This window comes from Schistocerca cancellata, chromosome 7 (genome assembly GCF_023864275.1).
Source record: "Schistocerca cancellata isolate TAMUIC-IGC-003103 chromosome 7, iqSchCanc2.1, whole genome shotgun sequence".
Classification (NCBI taxonomy): domain Eukaryota; kingdom Metazoa; phylum Arthropoda; class Insecta; order Orthoptera; family Acrididae; genus Schistocerca; species Schistocerca cancellata.
This window is the reverse complement of record NC_064632.1, coordinates 402,001,567-402,013,063: the sequence shown is the minus strand read 5'-3', so window position 1 is coordinate 402,013,063 and position 11,497 is coordinate 402,001,567. Positions and strand designations below refer to the sequence as shown.

General features: G+C 45.1%; 1 pseudogene; it reads right to left on the bottom strand.

Annotated features, from left to right (window-relative positions):
• Positions 1-3,965: 3,965 nt before the first annotated feature.
• Positions 3,966-4,083, bottom strand: LOC126093145 (5S ribosomal RNA; annotated as a pseudogene).
• Between the last annotated feature and the right edge of the window lie 7,414 nt (positions 4,084-11,497).

Here is an 11,497-nt window from a genome sequence, read left to right as displayed (position 1 = left end):
ACACATTTTGTACGCTCATGCACGTTTCTCCGTAGATTCCACACCCTTGGGAATGAATATCCTTCGGCGCAGTCTTTTTTGCACACAAAAACGAATCACAGAGGGTAATTCGCACCTGGCGTGAATAGAGAGTGGGAGGATCATCTCTAACGGCTGCCAAGCCAAGACTAAGCGCCGGAGACAGCCTGCCGCGGCGGAAATGGGATAGGGAGAACCAAGCTACGCACATGCCAGCGTTTCCGGATCCCGCGTAACAGCGTTCCTCACAGGTGCAGGTCCGGGGAAACCTTCTTTTACGGACAAACCTCGTAACAGAATTACACATCTGGCCATTAAAAATGCTACACCACGAAGATGACGTGCTACAGACGCGAAATTTAACCGACAGGAAGAAGATGCGGTGATATGCAAATGATTAGATTTTCAGAGCGTTCACACAAGTTTGGCGCTGGTGGCGACACCTACAACGTGCTAACATGAGGAAAGTTTCCAACCGATTTCTCATACACAAACAGCAGTTGACCGGCGTTGCCTGGTGAAACGTTTTTGTGATGCTTCGTGTAAGGAGGAGAAATGCGTACCATCACGTTACCGACTTTCATAAAGGTCGCATTGTAGCCTGTCGCGACTGCGGTTTATCATATCGCGACATTGCTGCTCGCGTTGGTCGAGATCCAATGACTGTTAGCAGAATATGGGATCGGTGGGTTCAGGAGGGTAATACGGAACGCCGTGCTGAATGCCAACGGCTTCGTATCTCGTATCACTAGCAGTCGGGATAACAGGCATCTTATCCGCAAGGCTGTAACGGTTCGTGCTGCCACGTTGCGATCCCTGCGTCAACAGATGGGGACGTTTCCAAGACAACAACCATCTGCACGAACAGTTCTACGACGTTTCCAGCAGCATGGACTATCAGCTCGGAGACCATGGCTGCGGTTACCCTTGACTCTGCATCACAGATAGGACGAGTGCCTGTTGTGGTGTAGTCAACGACGAACCTGGGTGCACGAATGGCAAAACGTCATTTTTTCGGATGAATCTAGGTTCTGTTTACAGCATCATGATGGTCACATCCGTGTTTGGCGACATCACAGTGAACGCACATTGGAAGCGTGTTTTCGTCATCGCCATACTGGCGTATCACCCGGTGTGATGGTATGGGGGGCCATTGGTTACACGTCTCGGTCACCTCTTGTTCGCATTGCCGGCACTTTGAACAGTGGACGTTACATTTCAGATTTGTTATGACCCGTGGTTCTACCCTACATTCGATCCCTGCGAAACCCTACATTTCAACAGGATAATGCACGACCGCATGTTGCAGGTCCTGTACGGGCCTTTCTGGATACGGAAAATGTTCGACTGCTGCCCTGGCCAGTACATTCTCCAGATCTCTCACGAACTGAACACGTCTGGTCAATGGTGGCCGAGCAACTGGCTCGTCACAATACGTCAGTCACTACTCTTGATGAACTGTGGTATCGTGCTGAAGCTGCACGGGTAGCTGTATCTGTACACGCCATTCAAGCTCTGTTTGACTCAATGCCCAGACGTATCAAGGCCATTATTACAGCCAGAGGTGGTTGTTCTGGGTACTGTTTTCTCAGGAATTATGCACCCAAATTGGGTGAAAATGTAATCACATGTCAGTTATAGTATAATATATTTGTCCAATGAATACCCGTTTATCATCTGCATTTCTTCTTGGTGTAGCGATTTTAATGGCCAGTAGTGTATGTGTTCCTCTGCCTACTATCATTTGAGGAATATATTCATATACCATGTGTCTCTCCTAAAAGTCGTCAGGCTCATTTTCTATGGTGTTTCGGCACATACTAGCAATATCTTTTCCGCAATGTGTGGCTGCAGTTAGCACCAAGAGCCACTGCTCATCTAGTCTTCCATGTGACGCCCGCTGTCGACAGTGAGTGTAGTTTTGTTTCCCGTTACGAGCAAAATGATCTTTACAGCGGGATTTTACGTGTCCATTCGACTGAGCGGTCCCAGGTTGGTCTAGTGCGATTTTTATTTAATCGGTATGCAAAAATGTTCAAATGTGTGTGAAATCTTACGGGACTTAACTGCTAAGGTCATCAGTCCCTAAGCTTACACACTACTTAACCTAAATTATCCTAAGGACACACACACACACACCCATGCCCGAGGGAGGACTCGAATCTCCGCCGGGACCAGCCGCACAGTCCATAACTGCAGCGCCCTTGACCGCTCTGCTAATCCCGCGCGGCATCGATATGCATTAAGAGGGACAGTCACTGAGGAGCGTTGCTGAATAGGGGTAGTAATCAGCGCAGGCCAGGACACTGCTGTCGCTCTTGGAGTACTGATTATTTTTTGTGTTTTACAGTCCCCATTAACGCATATCGATAAAACAAATATCGTACTGCACTAATTTAGAATCGCTCATTCAAATGGGCACGTAAAAGTTCTTTAAAAAAATAAAAGAAAAAAATAAAAGAAAACAGTTTTCTCGTAACGGGAAACAAGCCGAAAGTTTCTGTCGGCAATGGGCGTCCCTAGAAAGACCCCATGAGCACTATTTATTTGGGCTGACTCAAGCGACACATTATAAAAATGATAGTAATATCTGTCGGAACGTGAGAGAAAATGCTCCTGAAGGCTGCTAGGAGGGGCACCTCGTATAATATATATGGTGACAATTATTCAGCTATATGAAAGAAACATAAATTAGTTACAAACTATGACGTGCACATATTTTATTCAACATGTAAACGTCATTACAGATATTCGGATTTACATTATGAGATGTTCGATATTCCTGCCATCATTGGCGATGATGTGGCGCACACGAATAGCGAAATTCTGCATAACCCACTGAAGTGGAACATCGATGCTGTCGATGACCTCCTGAACGCCTGTTTTCAGCTCAGCAGTGCTATTGAGGTTATTGCTGTACACTTTGTCTTTAATATGCCAACGGCCTTGCCGCAGTAGTAACACCGGTTCCCGCCAGATCATCGAAGTTAAGCGCCGTCGGGATGAGCTAGCGCTCTGAAAGGTGACCGTCTGGTCTGCCGAGCACAGTTGGCTGGCGGGATCCACTCAGCCTTTGTGAGGCAGACTGAGGAGCTACTTGATTGAGAAGTAGCGGCTCCAGTCTCGTAAAGTGTCATACGGTCGGGAGAGCGGTGTGCTGACTACGTGCTCCTCCATATCCGCATCCAGTGACGCCTGTCGGCTGAGGATGACACGGCGGCCTGTCGGTACCGTTGGGCCTTCGTGGCCTGTTCGGACGGAATTTAGTTTAGTTTAGTCTATAATATAGCCTCACAAAAAGATTCACATGGTTCAGATCGGGAGAATATGTCGGCCAATCGAGCACAATGTCGGTGGCCTCTTTGTACCCCAGAGCCAGGTTGCAGTCCCCAAAGCCATGGGGTCGAACTCCGCCTTGCATGTACCACATCTTGTCGAAATCAGGGTACATTGGATAATGGGGATGAAATCATCTTCGTAAATCTTCACATACCGTTCGGTAGTCACCGTGCCATCAAGGTATATCGAATCGATTATTCCGTGACTAGACGTTGCACACCATACAGTCACCTGTTGAGGACGAAGAGACTTTTCGATCGTGAATGCGGATTCTATGTCCCCCAAATGCAACAATTTTGCTTATTGACGAAGCCCACCAAATCAATGTGGCCTACATCGCTAAACCAAACCATGCATGTGCATATTAATTCCTATAATGCACCACGGCCAGCCGTGGAGTTTAAAGTCCTCCGTCTTTAGGCTACATGTGGACCATCGGGACCATCCGACCGACGTGTCACCCTCAGATGAGGATGCGAATAGGAGGGGCGTATGGTCAGCACACCGCTCTCCCGGCCGTTATGATGGTTTTCTTCTTACCGGAGCCATTACTATTCGGTCGAATAGCTCCTCAGTTGGCATTACGAGGCTGAGTGCACCCCGAAAAATGGCAACAGTGCGTGGCGGAACGGATGGTCACCCATCCAAGTTCCGGCCACGCCCGACAGCGCTTAACTTCGGTGATCTGACGGGAACCGGTGTATCCACTGCGGCAAGGCCGTTGCCTAACGTAAAGCACTCAGGAACAGCTCCATTATAGGCTCCTTTGTGATTCACACGATTGGCAATCCTTTCTTATAATCCTCGAATAACAAGGACTCGACCCGAACACTTGAAATGTCGACAGACAAACACTCAACAACACAACAACCAAAGTAAATTAATGGGCGAAGTGTCAGAACCAATTCTGATCAAAACCAGTGTTCATCAGAGTTGTCTGCCCCCTACCCGCTTTGCCGGCCGTGGTGGTCGTGCGGTTCTAGGCGCTGAAGTCCGGAGCCGCGCTGCTGCTACGGTCGCAGGTTCGAATCCTGCCTCGGGCATGGATGTGTGTGATGTCCTTAGGTTAGTTAGGTTTAATTAGTTCTAAGTTCTAGGGGACTGATGACCACAGAAGTTGAGTCCCATAGTACTCAGAGCCATTTGAACCATTTGAACCCTACCCGCTTTAATCTTGTGCTGGACAATGTCATCAGAGTGTAAGAAAAATAACTTAAGAACCAAAACTACTGGAAACTCATACGACGTGGCAGACCTAAAGGCGACATCCAGGTGTTTTGCCTAGCTTTTGCAGATGATCAGGCAATACTAACTGTTTCTGCATGTCGGCGTTTCGCAGTTTAGGTTTCAAATCATCATCATATTCGCAGCGGCACCCTTGTGTAAAATAACCTGAGAGCGCAGATAATTTCTGACCAAAATCCCCTGAGTTCTGAATTAAAACACCTTAAGAAACTATTTAGGAAAAATGGATGCAAACTTCATCGAAGTAGATTTGCATTTGCTGGTAAACATAGGTGCAAAGTCATGCACCCAACGGAAGGAGATGAACCCCTAGCATTCGTTCCATTCTGCGAACAGCCTCAAGCAAATTTGGGCGCGTATTACGGAAATGTGGTATTAAACAAGTATTCCGACCTTCACGGAATATTATGGATTTGCTGTGTCCCCTGTATGACAGCCTGGATTTGAGAGTGCCTGGTGTCTATAATGTCCCACGGTAATGTGACCAAAATTACGTAGGGAAGACAATCCCCACCTTAGCGGAGCGCTGCACTCAACGTAGACCGGGCACAACATCGGCTTCGGGAAAACGAAGGTCCCATTCCACGAACCGACGTAAGGGGATTTCACAATAAAAGAAGCGGTAGCAATTCGCATATGCAGTAATAATTGTGACAGACAGGAGCTATAATTTGAGTGGTGCCCGAACATAAGCACTTGAGATGGAGCGTCTTTAAAAGGTATACAATCCTTTATTACAACTCTTGAGCGGGACAGTTGATGCTGGGGTTCTCTACAGTCCCTTCTACACCCTCAGTCGCGGCCCAGTGGTAGAGTGGTGGCATATCACCAAATTACCGATTTCCTGGATGGAACAGGCGAATTCCGTCCTCGAGGCGACATCACCAACAGAAGTCACAATAATTCCAAGCGGCATCAGCCGATCACTGACAAGCCTGAACGTCACAATAAAGAAAGTAGACTGCCTTCCCTGCAGAGAGTCATCTCTTGACGAAGAGCATGTTATTAATATTCGAAAGCTCGAGTTTCAACTCCGATTTGACGCGGTCTGGACACTAATGAGATTTTATACATATTGAGAAGGCATCGATCTCATCAAAAATTCCAGTGTATAAGATTACCATAATACCAGTATACACAGTAGCACTTGCCCATGATACTTTTGTTCCATTTTTAACTTGGTACTGTCTATCGACCAGAGTCTGTCAATTAGGATGACGCTGAAATACAGGCCCATAAACATCGAATTGCAGTAGGCCCATAAACATCGAATTGCAGTAGGGTTTTGGAATATATACTGTGTTCGAACATTATGATTTATCTCGAAGAAAACGATTTATTGACACGGATTCAGAAAACATCGTTCTTGTGAAACACAACTAGCTCATTACGCTCATGAAGTAATGAATGCTGTCGGCAAGGGGCGTCAAATTGATTCCATATTTTTAGCTTTCCAGAAGGCTTTCGACACCGTTCCTCACAAGCGTCTTCTAATCAAACTGCGTGCCTACGGAGTATCGCCTCAGTTGTGCGACTGGATTCGTGATTTCCTGTCAGAAAGGTCACAGTTCGTAGTAATAGGCGGAAAGTCATCAAAAGTAATATCTGGCGATCCCCAATGAAGTGTTATAGGCCCTCTGTTGTTCCTGCTCTGCATAGGAGACAACCTGAGCAGCCATATGAGATTGTTTGCAGATCATGCTGTCATTTACCGTGTTGTAAAAGTCATCAAATGACCGAAACGAATTGCAAAATGATTTAGATAAGATACCTGTATGGTGTGAAAAGTGGCAATTGACCCTGAATAAAGAAAAGTGTAAAGTTATTCACATGAGAACTAAACGAAATCCGCTTAATTTCGATGGCGCGATAAGTCACACAACTCTTAAGGCTGTAAATTCAACTAAATACTTAGGGAATACAATTACAAATAACCTAAATTGGAACGATCGCCGGCCCCTGTGGCCGAGCGGTTCTAGGATTTTCAGTCCGGAACCGCGCTGCTGTTACGGTCGCAGGTTCGAATCCTGCCTCGGGCATGGATGTGTATGATGTCCTTAGGTTACTTAGGTTTAAGTAGTTCTAAGTCTAGGGGACTGATGATCTTAGATGTTAAGTCCCATAGTGCTTAGAGCCATTTGAACCATTTGCAACGATCACATAGTTAATACCGTGGGTAGAGCAAACCAAAGACTGCGATTCATTTGTACTAAAGAGACTGCTCACACCTCGCTTGTCCGCCCTATTCTGGAGTATTGCTGTGCGGTGTGGGATCCGCATCAGATGGGACTGACGGATGGCATCGAAAAAGTTCAAAGAAGGGCGGCTGGTTTTGTATGATCGCGAAACAGGGGAGATAGTGCCACAGACATCATACGTGAACTGGATTGGCAATCATTAAAACAAAGGCGGTTTTCGTTGCGGCGCTAGCTTCTCATGAAGTTTATATCATCGGTTTTCTCCTCCAATTGCGAAAACATTCTGTTCGCACCCACCTACATAGGGAGAAATGATCATCACGATAAAATAAGAGAAATCAGGACTCACACAGAAAAATTTAAGTGCTCGTTTCACTGAACCCTCTGCCAGGCACTTTATGTGACTAGCAGAGTAATCACATAGACGTAGACTCATACGTCTGTTGCGAAACATTTCTCTGTATATTTGTTCGATCTTCGGCACTACCTCCTGTTTTGTTATACAGGGTAGTTATTAATACTTTGGTTACTTGAGCCAGTGTGAATAGAAACCTATTTACTGTATGGGTAGCCAACTCAGGCTGTGTGCTTCAGGATTTGCTTGTTAGCAGTTTTCGTGTAATGAGTTGCCGTTAGGCGCCAGTACTGGTACAACGACGTAGCGTTAAAACACAAGCATCAGTGTGCATTAAAATTAAACTTTACATGGGACTGTACAAGGCGAGCAGAGTTCTACTTGTTGTTTTATCAAACCAGCATGAACAGTGCTTCTGTTCTTCGCAAGTACCGACACATTAAAGGAATACGGAGGGGGGGTCTTCTTTCCGCACCGGGGTTGAAGAACATGATTCGGAATTTCGAATTACATGGCATGCGCCACAAACTGTTGAAGTTGCTGTTGCCATGGCTGAGAATGCTGGAAGCAATGTGCGGTCTGCAAGCAGTGTGTGAGCTGTGTCATGACAGACGAACGTTTCGAAGTCCACCGTTCGAAAAATGATGCGAACAGTTGTTTCGGGCAGTAACAGAACAATCTACAGTGCGTTTCCATGCTGACATGGTTATAGGTTATCCTCATATTGAGCAACATTTGTGACATGGTACGTAATTAAAAAATGTTACCCTTTCATATGAAAATTAAAATATGTGTTTTTCAATGGTTTTTTCGTTATTTCTCTTCCGCATAGTCTTATAAATGTTTTCACAAAGTATCACTGCCCTAAGATTACACTTTTCCATGGGTGCGCCTCTTCAAAAAAATGGCTCTGAGCACTATCGGACTTAATATCTATGGTCATCAGTCCCCTAGAACTTAGAACTACTTAAACCTAACTAACCTAAGGACAGCACACAACACCCAGCCATCACGAGGCAGAGAAAATCCCTGACCCCGCCGGGAATCGAACGCGGGCGCCTCTTCAAGGAGCGAAAGTTTAATTGTAACCACCCTGCACACTTAATGAATTTTTATAAGTTTTTCTAACAAGTAATGCTCCATCTTACCCAACACATGCGGTTAAAAATTTCGTAATTCCTCCCATTGGCAACGGCATTGACGCAGTGGATACACCGGTTCCCGTGAGATCACCGAAGTTAAGCACTGTCGGGCGTAGCTGGCACTTGGATGGGTGACCATCCAGGCTGCCATGCCCTGTTGCCATTTTTTGGGGTGCACTCAGCCTCGTGATGCCACTTGATGAGCTACTCGAGCGTAGCGGCTCCGGTCGAAGAAAACCATCTTAACGACCAGGAGAGTGGTGTGCTAACCACATCCTCTTATCCGCATTCTCAGTTGAGGATGACACGGCGGTCGGATGGTCCCGATGGGCCACTTGTGGCCTGAAGACGGAGTACTTTTTTTCCCATTCGTCGCATGCTGCAGTACATTCTGCGCCATGATCACGGTAGTATCTCATACAGAGGTAAAACCGTATACATTTTTTGTTGTTAGTTACCTCGATCTGGTTCAAATGGTTCAAATGGCTCTGAGCACTATGGGACTTAACTTCTGAGGTCATCAGTCCCCTAGAACTTAGAACTACTTAAACCTAACTAACCTAAGGACATCACACACATCCACGCCCGAGGCAGGATTCGAACCTGCGACTGTAGCGGTCGCGCGGTTCCAGACTGTACCGCCTAGAACCGCTCGGCCATGCTGGGCCGGCACCTCGATCTGGCTGATAAAATATTTTACCTGACCGCCTCGTCCCTACTAACGTATATTAACCGACATTTCATAACGCTCTGAGGCAACGATTTTACGAATAAAAGAAAAAGATAGCGTAGGAGAGTCGTTTAGTTACCTACTCGATTCCCATTTAAGCGAACATTAAAATTATACCTTACATCACGACGGAAAATCAATGAGCAAGACGGAAGTGTTATAATTGAATCTGTCGTAAGTGTTGTAATTGAATCGGTAGGGGACGATTTCGAGGATCTGACCTCTGCCTCTGTACTTACATCCAGCTTGCAAAACACGTGCATGCGCTGCTAGCACACTTGGGCAAACGGGAGTCTTCTGCGTTCATAGAGACATGATTTATGGAGGGAGTCATGCATATCAGATCCGTTAATTGCCCTATTTCTTGTCCAATTTGCAACAACAACTGCCTTGCCATTTTCCTCTCTACCGCGTAACCTACCATTAGCATTTCTTATTTACTGCGTAAGATGAGTAATTGCTGCACATGAATGCGCAAAGCATGACAAAATAAACCTCCGGAATTTGCATGATTTATCACAGTAAAAAGCGTGCATAATATATAATAAAGCTCCTTCCTTTTCAGTCTTTTTACTTCAAGGTCATCTCTAAATGGGCGATGTTTCCTGTCTAGCACATACGTAAACACTGATATACACGTGTAAGTCAAAGAAGTTATATTATGTACCCACAAAAGACAAAGCGTTAGGAGACAACAAAAAGAGGAAACTTTCCTCTTTTAGTCACATCCTAGAGCCAATAAACATATTTGTATCTATCTGTATAAATAAAGGTGTAAATGTTCGTTTGCACAACATCTTAAATCTCCGAAAGTTCTTCACTGATTCTTTTGAAATCGTGATAAAGTTGTAATGGAATACGTGCTTGTTTTTATTTATCTACTTGAGTGACATATGATACACAGATATATGTATTATCCAATCTGTATATAAAATTTAATTGCAGATGAAATAATATAGTGAAACTGATTACGTTTCTTTAAAATAGGAATACAAAAATGTTTAAGAAAACCAACCGTCAACTGTCATTTCTTTTTTGTTAGTTTGTATAACAATATGCAGTGTAGGTGACAGTCACGACCATTAGTCGACAGTAGCGCGATCTTTCAACATCGTTATGAATCGATAGAGGTAACTTCCGGTCTGCGACTCTTCTGGCTGAGATAGATTTATGAATAACACTAAGATAATACACTGTATAGATAAAAAGAAGTTAGTATATTATATAGATAAAATTAAAAAGATGACTAATAAGAGATAATTGGCAATTTTAAAGATTCTGTAAATCTTTTACGGACGCCAACAGGGCCTTAATGTGAAATGTGTTTTTCGACCACCTTCCAAGATTAAGGCCCTGTTGGCGTCCGTAAAAGATGATCTTGGTTTGCGTAAGGCTGGGGTCTATCGTATTCCTTGTGGCATGTCATATATTGGTCAGACAATCAGGACTGTGGAAGACCGGTGTATTGAACATAAGCGTCACACACGCTAACAACAGCCGAGCAAATCCGCTATTGCAGAACATTGTCTTGACGCCGGTCATCCTATGGAATAAAACAACACGGAGATTCTGGCTTGCACGTCAAACTATTGGGATAGTGTTATTAAGTAAGCTGTTGAAATCAGACTATCAAGCAACCTTATTAACAGAGATGGTGGAGTTTGTTTAAATGCTGCTTGGAATCCGGTTCTGTCTCTCCTCAAAAAACAGAGGGACAAAATTAGTGCTACCTCATCTGTTGATGAATAGTAACCATCGATATTTCTGATGTTGGTTATCTTTGGTTGTGTTGACACTTGTTCTGTGTGTGGTATCTTCCTTGTTTCTCCTCTATGAACCGAGGTATTAAATTTGCTTGCACATTTTTTCTTCCTTGCATTTGTGCCTTGAGAATGGCAGGGTGTACTTCTGTCGAAATATCGGCGGTGTCCGACGACGTCACCCGGCAGTAAACCCGTAAGTTATTTGAACATGCTGACCTTAGTCCACTAGTTTTGGTCTCTTACAATCGTTTGCAGATCGCGGTCTAATCATCTGCAGTCTCTCTCTATCTGAGAAACGGGACGTCTGAGAACGACATGATCAGCGGAACCTTCGTCTCCACGTTCACAGATTGGTGTCTTACTACACCCCACTCGATATGCAGATGTTTGGGATATAACTGCCACCTGTTAATAGGTGCACTGTGCCTCGAGTAGGGGCAATGTCGCGCAGTTAGAGGATTGCAGTGCTCCTAGTGTCCCAATCAGACCGCCGTTCATCTAACTTCCAGGTTGGTAAAAGTCTTTTATCAGTAATAAGCGTTCCTGCGATCTCGTACACGCGATCATATCGTTCACGCGCCAACCAATACAGCGCTGCCCTGTAACGTACCACGATATCCATCGGATCACCAGTAAACAGATGTAATGCGAGAGGCACCAGTAAACAGGTATAATGCGAAAGGCACCGGTGAGCCTCAGAAGCAGGC